The sequence below is a fragment of the Canis lupus genome, chromosome X (assembly GCF_011100685.1).
Source record: "Canis lupus familiaris isolate Mischka breed German Shepherd chromosome X, alternate assembly UU_Cfam_GSD_1.0, whole genome shotgun sequence".
NCBI classification, from domain to species: domain Eukaryota; kingdom Metazoa; phylum Chordata; class Mammalia; order Carnivora; family Canidae; genus Canis; species Canis lupus.
This window is the reverse complement of record NC_049260.1, coordinates 66,926,797-66,948,486: the sequence shown is the minus strand read 5'-3', so window position 1 is coordinate 66,948,486 and position 21,690 is coordinate 66,926,797. Positions and strand designations below refer to the sequence as shown.

At 37.8% G+C, this 21,690-nt stretch overlaps 1 protein-coding gene across 3 annotated transcripts in view; it reads left to right on the top strand.

The window, feature by feature from the left end:
* Positions 1–21,690, top strand: part of CHM (CHM Rab escort protein) — a 244,230-nt gene that overhangs the window by 140,734 nt on the left and 81,806 nt on the right. The gene's annotated exons all lie outside the window — the stretch shown is intronic.

Here is a 21,690-nt window from a genome sequence, read left to right as displayed (position 1 = left end):
AATATATTCCTTTCAACAAGCAAATACAGATGAAAACCAGCATTAATTTTCATTGTACTCCTAAAGTAGAAATAAAAACCACTATGGAGGGATGTTTGTGTGGCTCAGCAGTTGAGTATCTGCCTTTGGCTCAGGTCATGATCCTGGGGTCCCGGATCGAATCCCACATCAGGCTCCCTGAAGGGAGTCTGCTTCCCCCTCTGCCTGTGTCTCTGCCTCTCTCTTTCTGTGTCTGTCATGAATAAATAAGGAAAATCTAAAACCCACTATGGAGTGGTTTTCTAGGATATGAATATTTTAATGCTAAAAATGGGCTCTTAAGGCCAGCAAACTAAGGCATTGTCTGTATGGTACAGATAAATCAAGTATGAATCAGAACTTGGTTGTCTGTTTCTACATTTTAACTTAAATACTCTGGCCATATGAGACTGTTCTATTTATCTCCAGTACAGTTTGTTTTATATTACATATATAATAGTGCCAAAATTGACATGAGAAAAGAGATACTGCTTCATTTCTGAATAGTTGCTGTGGAGAAAAGAATTCTCTTTAGAATGTGAACTTTGGAACTGGTACTTTTAAGACCCCAATAAGCATGTTGATTTTTTTTTCCACACTGATGCTTATTGATGTTCAGTCAGTTGAACAGGTTAAATGTTTCTACTGTTAATCGTTCCTATGGAGATGGGCTTAGCCACAGAAATATACTAATAGAATTGTTCTGACCAAGTCAGAAAAGTTTTTAAAATACCCTCATATTTGATCTATAATTAGATTAAGAAAATTAGTCTAAATTTGCAGATTAAATTTAAGCTTCTATGCATTTTGTTCCTCCTGAAAGAGAGTAAACCAAGGATAAAATTTCTCACATTTTCTCTAAGGGCACAAAGCTAAGTTTGCAAACTTACATGAGTTTAGTTCCTTAATGTCAGTTTGCAGTATATAGTTAAATGTTGCAATGGTATGAGAAAACATCCTGCTTGTCTATGGGAAATAAAAGCGAGTTAGCAAGAAAGGGGACATCAAAGACAAGAGAGCACAAAAATATTGTGAAAAGTAGGTGAGCAGCTGTGAAGTTCTCTGTTACAGGATGCCCTCTTATGTTTTTTTAGCAATAGCATATTTAGACAATCGACAGTTCACAACCCTTTTCTGTGTCAGCATACATGATGTATTTGCATCTCTGACCCATTCCCAGGGATATACCCCGCATTCTTGGGGGCTTTGGCATAGATAAGAGAGGCTGCAGGCTCCACATAGTAAGCACTGTAACACTGCCTTTTATTTTTCTCCCACAGACTTAGGGAGCACTCTCTCACCACATACCAAGGTTGAGAACCACTGTTTTATTAAACTAAGCATGAAATTCATACTAGATCTGGAATTCCTCTAGAAGTGATGGCTATTATCAGTCTTGTTAAATGGAGGTTGGATTATTTTTTGTTTCTTTGTGATTTAAGGAAAAAGGAAATCGTCTTTTTTTTATTTTTAAAGATTTGTTTATGTGAGAGAAAGATTGAGCACAGCCACCCTTCACCCCACAGGGGCAAAGGTAGAGAGAAATCCAAGCAGAGTGTGGAGCCCAACACAGAGCTTGATTTCACAATCCTGAGATCACAACCTGAGCTGAAACCAAGAATTGGAATCTCAACCCACTGCTCCACCAAGGAGCTCAGCAAAACATAATTTTAGATGTCTTGTTTGGAAGAAAAAACAGCGTCTAAGATATATGAGCTCTAGCTCTCTATGGTTCTAGGTTTTTACATATTTTTAAGAGACTCTTAACCATAGAGAACAAACTGAGGGTTGATGGAGGTAGGTGAGGGATGGGCTAAATAAGTAGTGAATATTAAGGAGGGCATTCGTAATGAGCACTGGGTGTTAAATCTAAGTGATGAATCACTAAATTCTACATCTGAAACCGATTTTACCATATATGTTAACTAGAACTTAAAAACTTGAAATAAAGTATTTTCAGCAATGCATATATTAAACATAGGATTCTGTTTACTCTTCCTATTTTCTTAACTAGGTATTGTACACTTCCTGGTTATAGGTTGTAGCAAGTTGACGTTTATTATTTTTTTCTTGAAATAATTTTTCTTTTTTTTCTGCTTACCAAAATAATCCATGCTTATGTTAAGAAATTTAGATAATATGAAGGTATAAAGAACATAAAAATTAAAATGATGATTTTTACCAGAATTACTTTCATTTTGATTTGATTTTAAAATGACTTTTGTGTGGGGCACCTGGGTAACTCAGTTAAGTGTCTGCTTTTGGCTCACATCATGATCCCTGAAATGGAGCTCTGCATTGAGCTCCCTGCTCAGCTGGGAGTCAGCTTCTCCTTCTCCCTCTGCCCCTTCCCTCCCCACGCTCGCTCACTCTCTCATTCTTTCAAATAAATAATCTTTAAAAAAAATAAAAATGGCTTCTGTAAGATTCTTCATGTTTACTTTGACAATAACTTTATTAGTATCCCAGCATTACTTAGTGCATAGTGTCAACACTACTTTAATGCCAGAAAACTAAATTCCTTCAGATTGTTCAATATGGTAAGAATCATTTTGTAAATAAATTTGTTGTTTTCTAAGTTTGAAAATTCCAAAGCTTTCTTTTTCCCTACTATGGTTTCTGGTGTTATAAGCACGTTTTTACCTTTTTCAGTATTTACACAATTTATTGACAGAGGAAGAAAGCAATCCTTCTACAAATAACTTGATAAAAGCCTGAATTTCCCATGAAAGGAAGAGTAACAAGAGTTAGTAAACTCATATATAACTCATATATTGAGGAAATTAAGTTATGAGAAAGGATTATACTTTTTTTTTTAAGTATTATCACAAAGATTCTGTGAGGACTGTAAAGAGTATATTTCAGAGATCTAGCCATCAAAGTTAAAGAATTTTTTCAGATGTAGGAATAGTATAGAGAACAGTTCAACGTTTATATGTTTGTGTACTACTTTTTACAAGAGTAAAGAACACTATTATGATTTTGTGCTGGAAACTAGAAATTAAACTGAAATCAACTTATTCTACATTAGAGATTTTTTTTAAAAAAGAGAGGAACAGAGATAGCAAGATAGAGCATGAGCAGGGGAGGAGAGGGAGAAACAGGCTTCCCACTGAGTAGGGAGCCTGATTTGGGGCTCCATCTTAGGACCCTGGGATTGTGACCTGAGCCGAAGGCAGACGCTTAACTGACTGAGCCACCCTGTCTTGCAAATATGTACTCTTGATCACAATCACAAAAGGAACCTAGTAAGAGTGTTCATTGTGTTTGTTACCACCAATATATTTGCCACTTTTATACATTCTTTGGTAGCCATATGTATTTTGTCTAAGCACTCATACACACATGCTCACTTGGCATGTTAGGTATGGGTAATAGTACTGAATTTTTTACCAAAAACTTAAAAACTAATACTATTTTCTTACATAAAATATTAGGGGAGCATTGGCTATAAACTTGGGCTATTTTATCATATGCAAATTTAGAATAAAAATTAGAATTTGTTGAAAAATACATAGATACAGAAAATGCTTTATACTAGCTCTTCTGTAGGTGCGAAATGTACATTGTTGAAAACAGAAAGTCTCTGGTTGGGAGGAGTTGAAGAGTGTTGGACAGAGAGTAGAAAGATAAGATTTAAGAGAATGATATGTCTTATGAAGAAAAGAAGATAGGGTGATATGGCAGGAAGTTACCATAGGCAGTAGGGAGGTTTCCCTTTACATGCTGTGATGGTGCCATTTAGGAGGATGATATTTGAGTGTAGTGGCACCAAAATATGATGGTATGGCATAAGCCTCTGGAGATTTGAAGGAAGAGTTTTCTAGGCAACTGGAACTGTGACAGAGATCTAAGGTGGGGTCTTTTGAGGTAACAAAAAGATTAATCTGGCCAGGACAGAGTGAGCAAGGTAATCAGGAGTGGGGTTTGTGACAATATATCGGTTGAGGCCATTGGTGAGCATACAAATCATTGCCACCTGCTTCTTTACAGCATTGTTATGCCCCCAGTAATTTCTTACATACAAGCTTTCTAGCTTTTGAAATATGATTTCCTGTTTGAGGATTAGTATTTTACTTCTGTGGGAAAATACACATCATTTTTAATTTCCTTTATTCGTTTGTTATAGTTGTATGATTCAACAGCTTTGATAATAGGACTTCACCTGAAGGTCTAGAGGCCTTTTAAAAAATAAAATATTAAATCTAGGACACAGAATGTTCTATGTGTAAAAATAGATTAAATGAGAATAATATATTAAAGTGAGTCTTTTTTATTTTTCTTCTGATCTCCCTCCAAAGCTGTTAGGGTCCTATGCCTAGTATTTATCTTAAGAGGCAGAGGTCTCTTACTACCTTTAGGAGGAACTTTGGTTAAGACAGAGACCTACCATTAATTTTTCATATACAGAGTCCCACATACATAATTTTAGAAGTGAAAATATTCTGTATATTTTACATTCACGAATTTGTAGAATATTTTCAAAGATTCTTAGTTTTCAGTTTCTAAAGCATTAATACAGTTCAGTTTTTATTCTTGTAATTTCAAATTTAAATGAATACATATAAAATAGTTCTTACATTTTGAAAATACAGGGATTAGATGAAGACACTTTCTGCTTTGTTGGATTTGCCTTGAGAACATTACATCTACACAACATATTTCTCTTATAGCAACAGACATGGTAACCCTGGAGTCTGTTTTACTTCTTGTTACATTACTTTTTAATTAAATAAAACAACTAGTTGAAGGCAATTACTTTCTCTGAAATGTAATGAAGATTTATTTTGGAAGTGACCTTCACTTTATTAGCCAAAGCAGTCATCAGAATTAATAGAATAATCAAATTATATACTAACTCATAAATCATCATGAATAGTGTTGTGCAAAGTTCAGCTGTTAATGGGTCCCATTGTTTTGCCCCTGAATTAAAAAAAAATTACAGGTGCTGATTTCTACCTTGATAGGCACTGAAATTGCTTTTTTAAAGGCTATGTAGAATTGGGGTACCAGCCAAAAATTTTTACAACTGTTCATTTATCTGTAATACAATTTGATGTACCAGGGTAAAGTTGGAATTGTGTACAATGTTGGTTTGCTTTCTTTCTGTAAAATCTATCTTATTGGAAGCAGTACTTGATTGATTAAAATTCTGTTCATTTGAATGTTGTTTTGGGTTAATGGCATCAAAGTTAGATTATACTTCAGATATACACAATTATCTGAATAATGTGTTGGATAGATATTAGGTTGCTTTTGTGAATTTTCTTTGAGCTTGTTATAAACAAGTAATTGAAGTGGCAGTTTAATATTTGAAACTTACAGAAAGAAAATATCTCATATAGACTTCAGTGCTTCATATTTCTCAGGAAGAATTTACATGGTTTCCCATGTTTTGGGACAAATGGGAAATTTCCTTGCTGCTGAGCTTTGTATTTTTTTTTTTTTTTACAGTTGCATGAATGGGAATGATAGGTCTCCACAATTCATGTCAGATGGTTGATGACATTTAAAAACAAGCTCTAACCATAGTTTTGTATAGTCAAGCATTACACTCTGTCAGAGTCCATTAAAGTAAATTTTGGAAAATATCAAAGACTTTGTGATGTGAGAAAACAAGTTAGTTTGGTTTGGTTTTTTAAAGATTATTTATTTAGAGAGAGAGCATGCACGCACAAGCTGGGGGAGTGGCAGGGAGAGGGAGAAGCGGGCTCCCCGTTGAGCAGGAAGCGTGATGTGGGACTCAGTCCCAAGACCCTGGGATCATGACCTTAGCTGAAGGCAGATGCTTAACCAACTGAGCCACCTAGGCACCCACAAGTTGCTTTTGTTTTTTTAAATTAATGTGCAGTATAATTATTTTATTTCACATATTTGAAAGTGGCACTTTCCCACTATAATTTGACAAAAGAAAGACATGTTCAAAAATGGGGAAAATTGTCTTTACTCTTAAGTCATTCAGCAAATCCAGATATTAATTTCACATTAATGACCATTGCTTATTTTTCAAAGTTGTATTTTCATTGTGTCAATTTCTTAACTCTATCAAATGTCTGAAAAGTAGGAAGAGTATGTATAAATGGTTAATAACTGAAGTACAAATGTGTTAACATTCTAAGAGGAATTCAAAATAAGGTTTAAGTTTTGATTTTATTACTGGTTTTCATTTCATAAGGTTTTTTTTTTTTAATTTCAAAAAGGAAGCTGAGATAAATCTAGATTCACAGGTTTTCCCAAGATACCGTTGTTATTTGTTATAGTCAGTTTGAAATAGAAACACCCTACTTGTTTTCAGAAAATAAATTGTGGCCACCTCAGAACATCAGATACCTTTCCTTTTGCCCACATGTTCTATAGCTAATACAGTGAGTGGCTACTGTCAAAATTGTACCAAGTCTACTAACATTTGCATTTTGTCTTTGATTTCTCTAAATTCATATTTAAAATTTTAACGTATAACATCCTGAATGTTCTTTAACATAGAACAAACATAATAAGGCAAATAAAAATTTCAAAAGAAAAATTACTGAGCAACTGAGGCAGAGGGATTGCAGTGCCAAATGTCTATAGTGATCAGGCAGGATCATAGGAAGTGAAGTGGGCTGGAAGCAGATGATTGGAGCAGTAGAAACCATGGTGACCTGTTGAACACAGGATATATCTAAAGAGAGAGGCTACTGTGTGACCATAAGTCTTGACTGTATGCCTAGTGTTGTCAGATTTTCTCTTTCAAGGAAGCCAAGATCCAGATTATTTATGCCAAAGTAAATTTTTTTCTTTTAAACTGTGAGGTCATACAAAACTTACCTACAAGCGGATTTATCCCTTGGACATTCTGTTGTTAACTCCTAGCTAGGTAAATGACAAATTTTAATTGTACATGTCAGAGGATGAAATCTTTCACCAAATTTAAGTTTTTTCAAAAAATGTATTATAGCATTTGAAAATGCCCTTCATTATATCACGCATAGTTAGCAACTATGGTGTGTAGTGAATTTATACCACGTACATATCACCTCAGAAGTATAGATTTGGATTTTGAGTTACTCTACAAATTGAGTACCCTTTGAGGAAAACACAAGTATTCCAATGATATTTTTCTTCTCACAAATCAACAGCCTAGTAATTCTGGGATTAACTTTGACTCTGTCCTAACTGCTATGTTATTTCTTCTCAGTTTCTTAGCATTATGCTTTCCTCCGTTTGTACTCTTTGGCTATGGTCAGGACTCTAATTGCTAGCTACTCTACCTGCTCCCACTGTCTGTCTTCTTCATCAAACCAACATGTCACTTCCAGTGGCATTCTGTTATCTGTCACCTCAACTACAAACACTTCTACCTACCTTTTTTTTTTAATTTTTTAAAATTTATTTATGATAGTCACACACAGAGAGAAAGAGAAGCAGAGACACAGGCAGAGGGAGAAGCAGGCTCCATGCACCGGGAGCCCGACGTGGGATTCGATCCCGGGTCTCCAGGATCGCGCCCTGGGCCAAAGGCAGGCGCCAAACCGCTGCGCCACCCAGGGATCCCTCTACCTACCTTTTAACCCCATTCTGTAATAATATCGTTCAGCTCCTTCCTGTCATTCCCCATTTTGTACATCTGTTTAATTATTCCAGTGTCTATGCACACTTTCACCTTTCTGCATTTTCTCATTACTTTTCCACCTTATCAGTTCCAATCCCCAACAGTCTGACCTGTTCCTCTTTAAGGGTTGACACAGGCCTAGCCATGAGATCTTTCACTACCCCTGGTTGCTAGAAGCTGTATACTTTTAGGCAAGTAGTTTACCTTCTCTGATTTTCTGTAATAGGAAATTGGTCTAGCCGTTGTAAAGATTTCCTCTACTTTTGACATTGTGTAACTCTTCTTCCACACACGTTGACCTCTTCTTTCAGTTCCCTTACAGTACTTCTAGTCTCTACCACAAAATATAGTCTTTAATTTTTTTCCAGTTGTTATGCTTAACAATGTCATTTTTCTCATATACCTAACAGAGGGCTAAGTCTGTGTATCTACTATGAAACTAGTGTAGTGCCAGTGGCTAGTTGGTTGATTTATTTTAGTATGTAGCCTTACTTAGGTGAATCCTGTTCGGAGGTTAGTACCATTAGCCTTTGAATTGCAAAAGTTTGCAAGTCTTTGCTAGGATTTGCCTAACAAATGACTATCTTTTGTTTTACTCTATGAATTGATACATACTAACCAAGGGGGAAAATGTGAAAGTATTGTTCACTGAAGGGGCCTGGGTCACTTTTGTGTGTGAACCAGCTCAGTTTAAAATAGGTCAGTCATGAGCAGGGATTTGGTTTGGGAGGGGCAGTTAAAGGAAATCAGTTGATTTGGTGGTATGGAGAAGTTATAGAGGGTATACAGTTTAAAGAAGGAACCCAGAAATTGCAGAGAAATAAGGCTATTTGACCTGACAGTCAATTTTTTAAATAAGTAGCTGAAGGATGAAATTATTGAATATGTAATCCACAGGAAGAGAGAACATGGTTTTTGTGAGGTAATTATACATTAGCCATCTGACAAGGTTCTTTGAGAGGAGTAAATAAGGTGCAAACAAGGAAGAGTCACTGAACATTTAGATTTTCAAAAAGCTTTTGATAAGATTTTATACCAAAGACTGCTTTAAAAATGTCCTCCCACCACGGAGTTGGGGATAATGTTTAGTCATGCATTGAGATCTAGTATAAACACAGGAAAAAAGGAATGGGTAGATTAAATGGCCTCTTCCTTGCATGGGGAGATTTTTACAGTAGCCTCTCCCAAGAAATGTTTACTGGGTTTTTTTTTTAACATTTTTATAAATGATTGTGAACAGTCAGCATAGTAACTCTCAGATGCTTCCCAATTTATAGTGCACACCGAGAGCTTGTAGATAGATAGTAAAATTTTGAGCTGAAGAGTTCCTTCTGAAGGATTGTTTAATAAGGCAATTTGAGAAGGCAGGAAAATGGCATTAGAGACTGTATCTCAAAGTAGATGGATTTGCCCATATTTTTCTTTTTTCTTTTTTTTAAGATTTTACTTATTTTATTCATGAGAAACACAGAGAGGAGAGAGAGAGACACAGGCAGAGGGAGAAAGCAGGCTCCATGCAGGGATCCTGACGTGGGACTCGATCCCGGGTATCCAGGATCACACCCTGGGCTGAAGGCGGCACTAAACCGCTGAGCCACCCGGGCTGCCCCTGCCCATATTTTTCAACCCATGAAAAGGATCTAGGAGCCATTATGTAGGGATGTCAGAAAACATTAGCTTTGGGTATTCTTGTGTCTACATTCAGAAAGACCCACACTATACCAGACATAGTCATGAAAGACATTACAAATAAAAGTGTATTACTGTCCTGATTTAAAATTGAGGTCTATTTACCTGTGCTTTTGTAAAATTTGAGTTTTGAAGACTAAGTAGCAAAATGGATAAATGATTTAAATAAGAATTATTAATATAAATGAATATGTCACATACAGAATGTCAAAGCAGGGGAAGAGGCAGAGAAAGGAAATTAACCAAAAGAAATCTCATGGACAGCCTAAGTAGATTTACTATAGATTTCTTTGCAATATCTTAAAAGTTTGAACCAAGGGCTTCCTTTTGAATTTGAAAGATCTTTTTAAGTGAATTTGCTTAAGTGAATATGTGGCACATGAAAAAAAAAGACCCATAAAGCTGTTAGTCTATGTATTCAGGCTAAGAAGTTCAGATTTATTAAGAGCATAAATTATGTTTAAAGAGTAGTTAGGAGGGGCAGCCCTGGTGGCTCAGCGGTTTAGCGCTGCCTTCAGTCCATGGCCTGATCCTGGAGTCCGATGTCAGGCTCCCTGCATGGAGCCTGCTTCTTCCTCTGCCTGTGTCTCCCGCCCCCTGTGTGTCTCTCATGAATAAATAAATAAAATCTTAAAAATAAAAGAGTAGTTAGGAAACATTAGTGCTTTCCCATCAAGCACTCTATTGATGTCATTGCAGTAGGCTGTGTTGGAGAATCATTGAATTGACATGGTGTTTCTGGTATGCATACAAACCAGGGAACCATTCTACACATGTGTAGATATAGAGCCTAGGTTATGACTCAAGCATATAAATTGGCCTCCGTATTTTTGGAAGGCTTAATTTTTTTAAATATTGAATGATGAATTTTTAAGTTTTTAAAATTCCAGTGTAATTAACACACAGTGTTGTATTAGTTTTAAGTATACAGTATAGTAATTCACTAATTGTTTACATTACTCATTGCTCATCATGGTAAGTATATTCTTAATCCCCTTCACTTATTTCACCTATCCCCCCAAAGAAAACAGAACTAGTGAAAAAAGAATGAATGATGACGTATATTCTATAATTTATATTAATTTATTCTGAGCCCCTGGTGCAGTTATGAACACAGATCTGTTTCTGTCATAGTACATAGTTTTATTGTGACTTTTCCTATAGAAGGTTAAACTTAAGGACAACTGGAAAACTTGAAAAAAAAAAAGAATACATCATCTACAGGATGTCACCAAGAACAGAGGAAGCCAGATATATGGCTAAGATCTATAAAATAGAGGCAGTTTCTGGGAGTGAGTTTTCTGAAGGCTATGTATTGCTTTTGGACAGCTTTTTCTAAGTTAAGCATGATGATTATGCCTTTTAAGAATGACAGCAATGCCTAAAGGGCACTCCATCTGTCTACAACTTTTTCAGTGAATGTGAAATTTTCATCAAAAGCCCCACTGGACTCAGATACTTGTGACATATAATTTCTTAAATTATCAGCAGTGCTATGTCCTCCCAGGTGCATGGTAACTTTTTGAAGGCCAAAAACTAATCCATTCCTGGCACCCCCCCCCCCCCCCCCCCCCCGCCGATTTGTACTCAGAGTATTAAGTACCAGTCTTGATGAATGGCCAGGATATAGTGGTTGTTGAGGTTGGTAACAATGAGCTGGCTCTAATAATCACACCCTAGGTGGAAGAAGAGTGTTTCTGCAGAATCCTTCAAAGCTCTACCTGTACAGGGAGATTGTATCAGGCTTGAACAGTAAAATTTAATTGTTAAACATTTCAGAGGAGAGACTGCTCTCATGAATATCTGAATTAGCTTAAACTTGTCTTCAGGAGGATATCTTCCTGTTAGTTACATCCAGTCCATCAGCAATTCTTTTCAGCTTTATGTGTCAAATATGTCTCCTGTCTCTCCACTTCATCTCCATTGCCATTACCCTGCTTCAGGTTGCCATCATCTCTCACTTGGTCTACTGCAAACTTATGCAAAAAATGGTCTCCCCCTTTCCGTTCTTGCCCCATTGAGAAACCACAACACAGCAGCCAGGCTCATTTAAAAAAGAAGAAAGATAGGATCCAATAATTTCACTACGGGGTATTTAACCAAAGACTATGAAAACACTAATTCAAAAAGGTATAGCACCCTTATGTTTATTTCAGCATTATTTACACTAGTCAAATTATGGAAGCAGCCCAAATGTCCATCAATATATGAATGAATAAGATGTGTGTGTACACACACACTGGATTATTACTCAGCTATTAAAAAGAATGAAATTGTGGCCATCTGCAACAATATGGATGGATCTAGAAAGTATAATGCTAAGTGAAAAAGTCAGGCAGAGAAAGACAAATACCATATAATTTTACAGATAAAAACAAACAAAAAGACTCTTAAATATAGAAAAGAAACTGATGTTTACCAGAGAGGAGGTAGGTGAGGAGGTACATGAAGTAAGTGAAGGGGATTAAGAGTACATTTAATATGAGCACCAAGTAATGTATATAATTGATGAATTATTATATTTTATACTGAAACTAATATAACATTGTTAGCTATACTAGAATTAAAATTATTTAAAGTTTAAAAAAAGATACAGTCCAATACTATAAAATCTTGATAAATGTTGAATCTGGGCAATGAGTGTAAGGGCACTATATTGTATTACTGTTATGTATATTTGAAATTTTTCATAATAGAAAGTTTTAAAAATAAAAACAGACAAATCTGATTATGTCACTGTTCTGCTCAGAGCCTTCTGGTAAATTCTCTTTGTACTTAGAATAAATTTCAAGATTTTCTCTCTGGCCTTTGGAGCTATGAATAATAAGGCCCTTGACTATCTCTGTAATCCCATTTCATATTATATTTCTTTTTTTAATAATAAATTTATTTTTTATTGGTGTTCAATTTGCCAACATACAGAATAACACCCAGTGCTCATCCCGTCAAGTGTCCCCCTCAGTGCCCGTCACCCATTCACCCCCACACCCTGCCCTCCTCCCCTTCCACCACCACTAGTTCGTTTCCCAGAGTTAGGAGTCTTCATGTTCTGACTCCCTTTCTGATATTTCCTACCCATTTCTTCTCCCTTCCCTTCTATTCCCTTTCATTATTATTTGTATTCCCCAAATGAATGAGAACATATGATGTTTGTCCTTCTCCGATTGACTTATTTCACTCAGCATGATACCCTCCAGTTCTATCCACGTTGAAGCAAATGGTGGGTATTTATCATTTCTAATGGCTGAGTAATATTCCATTGTATACAAAAACCACATCTTCTTTATCCATTCATCTATCAATGGACACCGAGGCTCCTTCCACAGTTTGGCTATTGTGGACATTGCTGCTATAAACCAGGGTGCAGGTGTCCCGCCATTTCATTGCATCTGTATCTTTGGGGTAAATCCCCAACAGTGCAATTGCTGGGTCTTAGGGCAGGTCTATTTTTAACTCTTTGAGGAACCTCCACACAGTTTTCCAGAGTGGCTGCACAATTTCACATTCCCACCAACAGTGTAAGAGGGTTCCCTTTTCTTCGCATCCTCTCCAACATTTGTGGTTTCCTGCCTTGATAATTTTCCCCATCCTCACTGGTGTGAGGTGGTATCTCATTGTGGTTTTGATTTGTATTTCCCTGATGGCAAGTGATGCAGAGCATTTTCTCATGTGCATGTTGGCCATGTCTATGTCTTCCTCTGTGAGATTTCTGTTCATGTCTTTTGCCCATTTCAGGATTGGATTGTTTGTTTCTTTGCTGTTGAGTTTAATAAGTTATTTATAGATCTTGGAAACTAGCCCTTTATCTGATACGTCATTTGCAAATATCTTCTCCCATTCTGTAGGTTGTCTTTGAGTTTTGTTGACTGTATCCTTTGCTGTGCAAAAGCTTCTTATCTGGATGAAGTCCCAATAGTTCATTTTTGCTTTTGTTTCTTTTGCCTTCCTGGATGTATCTTACAAAAAGTTACTGTGGCTGAGTTCAAAAAGGGTGTTGCCTGTGTTCTCCTCTAGGATTTTGATGGAATCTTGACTCATATTTAGATCTTTCATCCACTTTGAGTTTATCTTTGTGTATGGTGAAAGAGAGTGGTCTAGTTTCATTCTTCTGCATGTGGATGTCCAGTTTTCCCAGCACCATTTATTGAAGAGACTGTCTTTCTTCCAATGGATAGTCTTTCCTCCTTTCTCGAATATTAGTTGACCATAAAGTTGAGGGTCCACTTCTGGATTCTCTATTCTGTTCCATTGATCTATGTGTCTGTTTTTGTGCCAGTACCACACTGTCTTGATGACCACAGCTTTGTAGTACAACCTGAAATCTGGCATTGTGATGCCCTCAGCTATGGTTTTCTTTTTTAAACTTCCCCTGGCTATTCGGGGTCTTTTCTGATTCCACACAAATCTTAAAATAATTTATTCTAACTCTCTGAAGAAAGTCCATGGTATTTGATAGGGATTGCATTAAACGTGTAAATTGCCCTGGGTAACATTGACATTTTCACAATATTAATTCTGTCAATCCATGAGCATGGAATATTTTTCCATCTCTTTGTGTCTTCCTCAATTTCTTTCAGAAGAGTTCTCTAGTTTTTAGGGTATAGATCCTTTACCTCTTTGGTTAGGTTTATTCCCAGTTATCTTATATTTTTGGGTGCAATTGTAAATGGGATTGCTTTCTTAATTTCTTTCTTCAGTCTCATTGTTAGTGTATAGAAATGCCACTGACTTCTGGGCATTGATTTTGTATCCTGCCACACTACCAAATTGCTGTATGAGTTCTACCAATCTTGGGGTGGAGGCTTTTGGGTTTTCTATGTAGAGTATCATGTCATCTGCGAAGAGGGAGAGTTTGACTTCTTCTTTGCCAATTTGAATGCCTTTAATGTCTTTTTGTTGTCTGATTGCTGAGGCTAGGACTTCTAGTACTATGTTGAATAGCAGTGGTGAGAGTGGACATCCCTGTCTTATTCCTGATCTTAGGGAAAAGGCTCCCAGTGCTTCCCCATTGAGAATTATATTTGCTGTGGGTTTTTCATAGATGGCTTTTAAGATGTTGAGGAATGTTCCCTCTATCCCTACACTCTGAAGAGTTTTGATCAGGAATGGAAGCTGTATTTTGTCAAATGCTTTTTCTGCATCTAATGAGAGGATCATATGGTTCTTGGTTTTTCTCTTGCTGATATGATGAATCACATTGATTGTTTTATGAGTGTTGAACCAGCCTTGTGTCTCGGGAATAAATCCCACTTGGTCGTGGTGAATAATTTTCTTAATGTACTGTTGTATCCTATTGGCTAGTATCTTGTTAAGAATTTTTGCTTCCATGTTCATCAGGGATATTGGTCTATAATTCTCCTTTTTGGTGGGGTCTTTGTCTGGTTTTGGAATTAGCAAGATGGTCCTTAACCTCCATGTGTTTGAAGTCCTTCCAAACTTCTTGTTGTGATTTAGTTCTAATTTCAAGGCATTATGGTCTGAGAATATGCAGGGGACAATCCCAATCTTTTGGTATCAGTTCAGACCCGATTTGTGACCCAGTATGTGGTCTATTTGGAGAAAGTTCCATGTGCATTTGAGAAGAATGTGTATTTAGTTGAGTTTGGATGTAAAGTTCTGTAGATATCTGTGAAATCCATCTGGTCCAGTGTATCATTTAAAGCTCTCGTTTCTTTGGAGATGTTGTGTTTAGAAGACCTATCGAGTGTAGAAAGCGCTAGATTGAAGTCACCAAGTATAAGTGTATTATTATCTAAGTAAGTCTTAACTTTGGTTATTAATTGATTGATATATTTAGCAGCTCCCACATTCGGGGCATGTATATTGATGATTCTTAAGCCCTCTTGTTGGATAGATCCTTTAAGTATGAGATAGTGTCCCTCTTCATTTCTCACTACAGTCTTCGGGGTAAATTTTAGTTTATCTGATATAAGGATGACTACCCCTGCTTTCTTTTGGGGACCATTTGAATGGTAAATGGTTCTTTTATTTTATTTTCAGGCTGTAGGTGTCCTTCTGTCTAAAATGAGTCTCTTGTCGACAGCAAATTGACGGGTCCTGCTTTTTTATCCAGTCTGACACCCTGCGCTTTTTAATGGGGTCATTAAGCCCGTTCAGAGTTACTATTGACAGATATGAGTTAGTGTCATCATGATATCTATTCAGTCCCTGTTTTTATGGATTGTTCCATTGGACGACTTCTTAAAGGGGAATTTTGAGAGTCCCCCTTAAAATTTCTTGCAGAGCTGGTTTGGAGGTCACATATTCTTTCAGTTCCTCCTGTCTTGGAAGCTCTTTATCTCTCCTTCCATTCTGATTGAGAGCCTTGCTGGATAAAGTATTCTTGATTGCATGTTCTTCTCATTTAGGACCCTGAATATATCTTGCCAGCCCTTTCTGGCCTGCCAGGTCTCTGTGGAGAGGTCTGCTGTTAACCTAATACTTCTCCCCATAAACATCAGGGATTTCTTGTCTCTTGCTGCTTTAAGGATCTTCTCTTTATCCTTGGAATTTGCAAGCTTCACTATTAAATGTCGAGGTGTTGAACGGTTTTTATTGATTTTAGGGGGGATCTCTCTATTTCCTGGATCTGAATGCCTGTTTCCCTTCCCAGATTAGGAAAGTTTTCAGCTAGGATTTGTTCAAATACGTATTCTGGCCCTCTGTCCCTTTTGGCGCCCTCGGGAACCCCAATGAAACGTAGGTTTTTCTTCCTCAGGCTGTCATTTATTTCCCTTAATCTATCCTCATGGTCTTTTTTTTTGTCTCTTTTTTCCTCAGTTTCCCTCTTTGCCATCAACTTGTCTTCTGTGAGTTAGACAAGTGCTCTAACTCCCACTCGTTCTTCTACCTCCTTAACTCTCGTCCTTAGGACTTCTAGTTTGGATTGCATCTCATTCAATTGATTTTTAATTTCTGCCTGATTAGATCTAAATTCTGCAGTCATGAAGTCTCTTGAGTCCTTTATGCTTTTTTCTAGAGCCACCAGGAGCTGTATAATAGTGCTTCTGAATTGGCTTTCTGACATTGAATTGTAATCCAAATTGTGTAACTCTGTGGGAGAGAGGACTATTTCTGATTCTTTCTTTTGAGGTGAGGTTTTCCTTCCAGTCTTTTTGCTCAGTGCAGAGTAGCCAAAAACAAGTTGTATTGGGAAAAGGAGAAAAAGAGAGGAGAGAAAGAAAGAAAGAAAAGAGAAAAAGAAAAAGAAAAAAGGAAGAGAAAAAAAGAATGAAAAAGAAAGAAAGGAAGAAACGGTGGGGGAAGCAAACAGAAATCAAAAAGCAAAAAAAAAAAAAAAACAAGAACAACACGGGGCAGTATCCTCTGATGCTGTATACTGTAAGTCCCTTGACTTTTCCTGGAACTTTCCAGTGCTGCTTGGTCAATAATTTGTTTTTCCCCAGTCCATCTAGCTGGTCTTCTCGGGGGTGGGCTGTTGTGCTGATTTTCAGGTGTTAGCACTTGGGGGAGCTGCTCTGCCCCCTGCCTGGTGCAGGGCTCAGTGAGTAATGTTTATCCTGTTTATCCAGTGAGGCCACTGTGAGGCTTAGTGGGGTTTTTTACCCTGTGAGGCCCCAGGAGGAACAACCACAGTGGTGGCCAGCTCTGGAGCCCTGGATTCAGCTCCAGCAGTAACTAGGAAGCTCTCAGTCTACAGGGGCCTGGATGCTCTGGGGGTGGGGCCGCTGATCTGCTCAGTTTGGGGCAGGAGCGTCCTTGCTGTCCTGTGCCCTCCTGGCCTCTGCCTGTCCCGGGTGGAGGCCGGATCCTGGGCTGTGTCCCCGGCGCCCAGTGCTCCCGGGCCTGCGCTGTTGGGTTCGCGCTCCCAGCAGTGGAGCCGCCACCTGAGCCCCTCTCAGCTGCTCCCAGGTCTAGCCTTGCGGGAGCTACAGCCCTGTAGGGAGCTCGGTGCACTCTCCCTGGGGCGCAGGTGTCTGTTTGTGTCCCAGGGAGCCTGTGGGCATCCCCGCCCTCCTGGGGTCCTGCTCTAACTCCCTGCCCTGGCCTTTCTGCCCGGGAAGATTGGTGAAGCTCCTGCTTCTCCAGGATGGAGCTTTCCTGTCCTGGGGGCACTCGCTCCGGCCTTAGCCGGGGTCCTTGCCAGGCCTCACCCCCTTCTATGCCTTTTGTTTCTTTATTTCTTTTTTCCCCCATCTTCCTACCTTGATAGAAGCGTGAACTCTTCTCAGTGTAGCATTCCAGCTGTTCTCTCTTTAAATCTCAGGCTGAATTCGTAGATTTTCAGGATGATTTGAAGGTTATCTAGGTAATTTGGTGGGGACAGGTGACTTGGGGACCCTACTCTTCCGTCATCTTGCCTTGCATCTCTCATATTATATTTCTGTCTATTCACTGTGTTCCAGCCACACTGGCTCTGTCTCTCCTTCAAATACATTGATCTAGTTTGTACTCCCAAGTTTTCAAATTGCTGTTCCTTCTGCTAGACTCTTCTTCCAGATCTTTACATGGTTGATCTCTCTGGTCACTCAGGTCTTGGCTGAAATATAAATTCCCCAAAGAAGTTCTCCCTGATTATCCTGTCTAGGATTCAGACCCTTGTATCACCCCTTACATTATCCTATTTTGTTTCAGAGCACACATCAACATCTATTATTTTATCTCTTGTTTATTGTCTCTCAGGTGCTAGATAAATTTTATATCAGCAAGGACAGCATTTGTCTAGTTTATTTTTGTATCCTTAGTAGCTCCCAGAACTGCATCTGGTGCATAGTAGGTCTAGTTTCATAAATGTTGTGGAATGAAGAAGTAAATCTCAGTGCTTGTCCTTATCAGCATCAACAGTTCTCTTAAAACTCACAATTCCCTTCAGGGGAGGTAGCTGAATTGAGTTGTTAAAAGAACTCAAGTTGTTAAAAGAAAATACAGGCGTTGAATACCTGTAGGCAGATTCTCAGCCTCAGTAATAGCGATGTGGCCTACAAACCCCACATGGATGATACAGTCTATAGTCATTGTCCCTTTTGCTATAGAAAGTGATAAGTAACAAAAGCTTCAATTTATGGAATGTTTATGATCTGCCAGGCAGAATAAACATGTCACACTCATTCTCATTTAATCCATTCGCCAACCTTGTATGATAGGTATGATAATGATAATTATCTCCATTTTATAATCTTGAGAACTGAGAACTGAAGCATGGTCATACAGGTAGTAAGTAGGAGAATTAGGATAGGCATCTAGGATGTCTCAGTCCTTAGACTGTCATATGATTTCACAACCATCCTTAAAATCCATCCTTAAAATCTGATTTCTGTACAATTTGTACATCATCATGACTGAGATTATACACTTTTAGTTACCATTTAGTTTTGGTGATTGCTGCTTGTCAAACAAGTTCCCTTGGGTTCTATCACTGTGACCAGTATTAAATAGGGCTTTCCATTTTGGTCATACTGGATCACTATGAGTGAGGCCATGTTGTAACGGACCACTCATTTGGGGGTTGGTGTTGTTTTTTTTTTTTTAATGGTCTTTTCTGCATAGTCCAAAACTTCATAGGAAATGAATCCTAAGAACTTATATCAAGGGAGGAGGCCTGGCTTGGTACTGTTGTGAACATAACTATTTCCTGAGGTTACAGAAGTCATTAACTATTGTTTAGCTCATGCTCTTGAGAAACACTTAGTTCTGGGCCAAAAGGAAGTCTGTGCTGAGTTGGATGACAATTGCTTGAGTTGCAGAGGGATTCTTGAATAGGGAAGAGAAGATGAAGCTATCCGATTTCGCATTCCCAGGAGACAGACCAACTACAGCAACAATACTTCCCTTCCCCCTGCTTCCTGCTAGAAAAAAGATACCAGATACCAAAAAAAAAAAAAAAAAGGGATGAGAGTATAAACAAGCATATTGTTAAGAAATATAAATATGTAACTGGTAAATGTGCAGTTATATAAATATGCAGTATAAGTATGTAATCCTGTAATCCGTAAACATGCTGTGTGCTACATTGTGTATATATGTGTGTGTGTGTGTGTGTGTGTGTGTATATATATATATGAATAAATAAAGTTTTATTTATTTATTTGACAGGGCATAAGCAGGAGGAGTAACAGAGGGAGAGGGAGCTTGATCCCAGGACCCTGGGAAGGCACTTAGCTGAGCTACCCACGTGCCCTTACATAATATATATTAAAACTGTGCATTTAAATATATAAAAATAAACAGACATCCAAGAAGGCTTCCGTACACGTATTTTTGTGGCCAGCAGACACTGGATAAACACAGAAAACTCAGTGTTCTTTCAAATATAACACTGTGATAAATGTATATATATCTGGATATAGTTAACAGTTACAACGGTTTAGCTTTATATAGATGCAATCACTGAAGCTTAATTGTCTCTCATGAAACTTAGATGTTCCTAATTACTGTTGAATGAACTTCTGCTTTACCAGAACAATTTAAGCGGAGGTATCACTAAAGTACAGTGATGATGATCAGTGGTTACTCAGAATTCTCTTGTAATGGATCTTTTTGGTTTTGTTTTTAATGACATTAGATAAAGTGTTTCAAAGGCATTTTTGTAGTGACTTTTTTGGTAGTTAATACCTACTATATTTAGTACATATGTAGGTTTTTTTTTTAAGCAAATCTCATAAAATGTATAGTTGCTTGCCTCTAGGCCTCATAGTACCCTAAAGTGTGTGTATAGAGCTACCTTGCTATGTAGGCATTATGTTGACCCCAGGATGGGTGGTATGAATTGCACCAAGGGCATCTCAGTAGAATTTTCTGTCTTTGCTAGCTTAATTGTCCATCATTAAAAGTGTGTTAACCCTTAGGTTGCTAGGCTGCCATTTAATTCACTGGAAGAAAACATTTGTCTTGTGGAGCCTTATTACCTCCAAATAATTCATGGTAAAATGTTTCCCTTTCTCTATTTGAAAATCTCTAGCTTGCCAATATACTCTATAAATTACTTCTTAAAATGTGAATTGCAAAGTATTCATAATTTGCTAGGTACTCTAAAGATGAGTAGTCCCATGGTTATTCTTACTCTGAGCTTATGTTCTTTCCAAAATGAAGTGCACATAATCCATTTAATATGTACAGATAGAAAAGAAATGTGTAGAGACAAAACGTGTAGAAAGTGAGAAATTGTTATTCTTTGTGATAATCTTTGCAATTTGTCAAGAATTAGAACAACTCTGAGAGTAACTTTGACTATCTGACTTCATGTTGCTTTCCTTCATAATGCCAAGAAAAGATGATACTAACAATGAGGCAGTTCATATGATAGCTAACGGAGAAGCCACTGGAACCATATTGCCTGAGTTTTCATTCAGCAATACCATTTACTAAATGACCTTGAGTAAGTCACTTGATGTCTCTTTACCTTAGTTTTCAAATCTATAAAACTCTGTCTATAGGATGCAGTGTGTTAATACATGTAAAGCTTCTGGTATGTAGTAAGTACTCAGTGTTAGCTGTGATGATTATTTGTATTGTTATTATTGGCTGTTTACCTCAAAGACCTGTGTGTATTCAACTGTTATTTCTCCATTTCTCAAGTAATTCCCTACTTCTTATATAAATGTCTGCTATTTGAGTTTAAAATGCAGCTTTCAAATACTGCTTGCTATTCTGTTTCTTACATATTTCCTCAGTGACTCATTGCCACCGAATAGCAGTCCCTCAACCAAAATTTGTTTTCATCAATCTTCTCATTTTGCCTGGCACTTTTTTCAACTAACTGAACATGAGTTCTCTCCTTGGTGAGTCACAGATAGAAACTACACCAGGACAATTGTCACACAAAGGAAACTATTTGCAGCAAATAAGGAGATCATGGGGAGTAACTTCCAAAGCCATGACTCTTCCAACAAGGGTGAATGGGTTCCTTTTATTTAGGGTTCAGCTGAATTTTTAGATAGGGAAGCCTTGTCATCCTTTGTAGAGGCAGGCATAGGTCAGACATGCTCCTTAAGGAAGCATGCTTATACACACAGTGTATGTTATGTAAATGAGGCTTCTACTCCTCATTGGGCAGAGATTTTAGTGTTATAATAAGGCAGAGGTAGTTGTCAGTCATTCTAGTTCTAGTCATCCATAGTCTGTCTTCACAAACACAAGTCAGGGTCAGGGGTTGCACTCAAACTGGTATGGATTGGCTGGGGATCTTGTCCAGGCAGTCGCTATGGCTTTAGGAATAGTTTTTGTTTCTGTTTGCCTGAGTTATGAGATAAGCTGGCAAGAAGAACTTAAGGAAAAATATGGGACAGAAGTTGGTGAGTATAAGCAGGTGGGCAGTAAAGGTCAGCTCTTAGGGTCCAGCTGGTCACAAAACCACTGATTTTTGTCACTTGGGCAGAAGCTATGTGAGGAAGACACAGATGTGAGAGAGAACAAATGCAACAATTGTGAGCAAC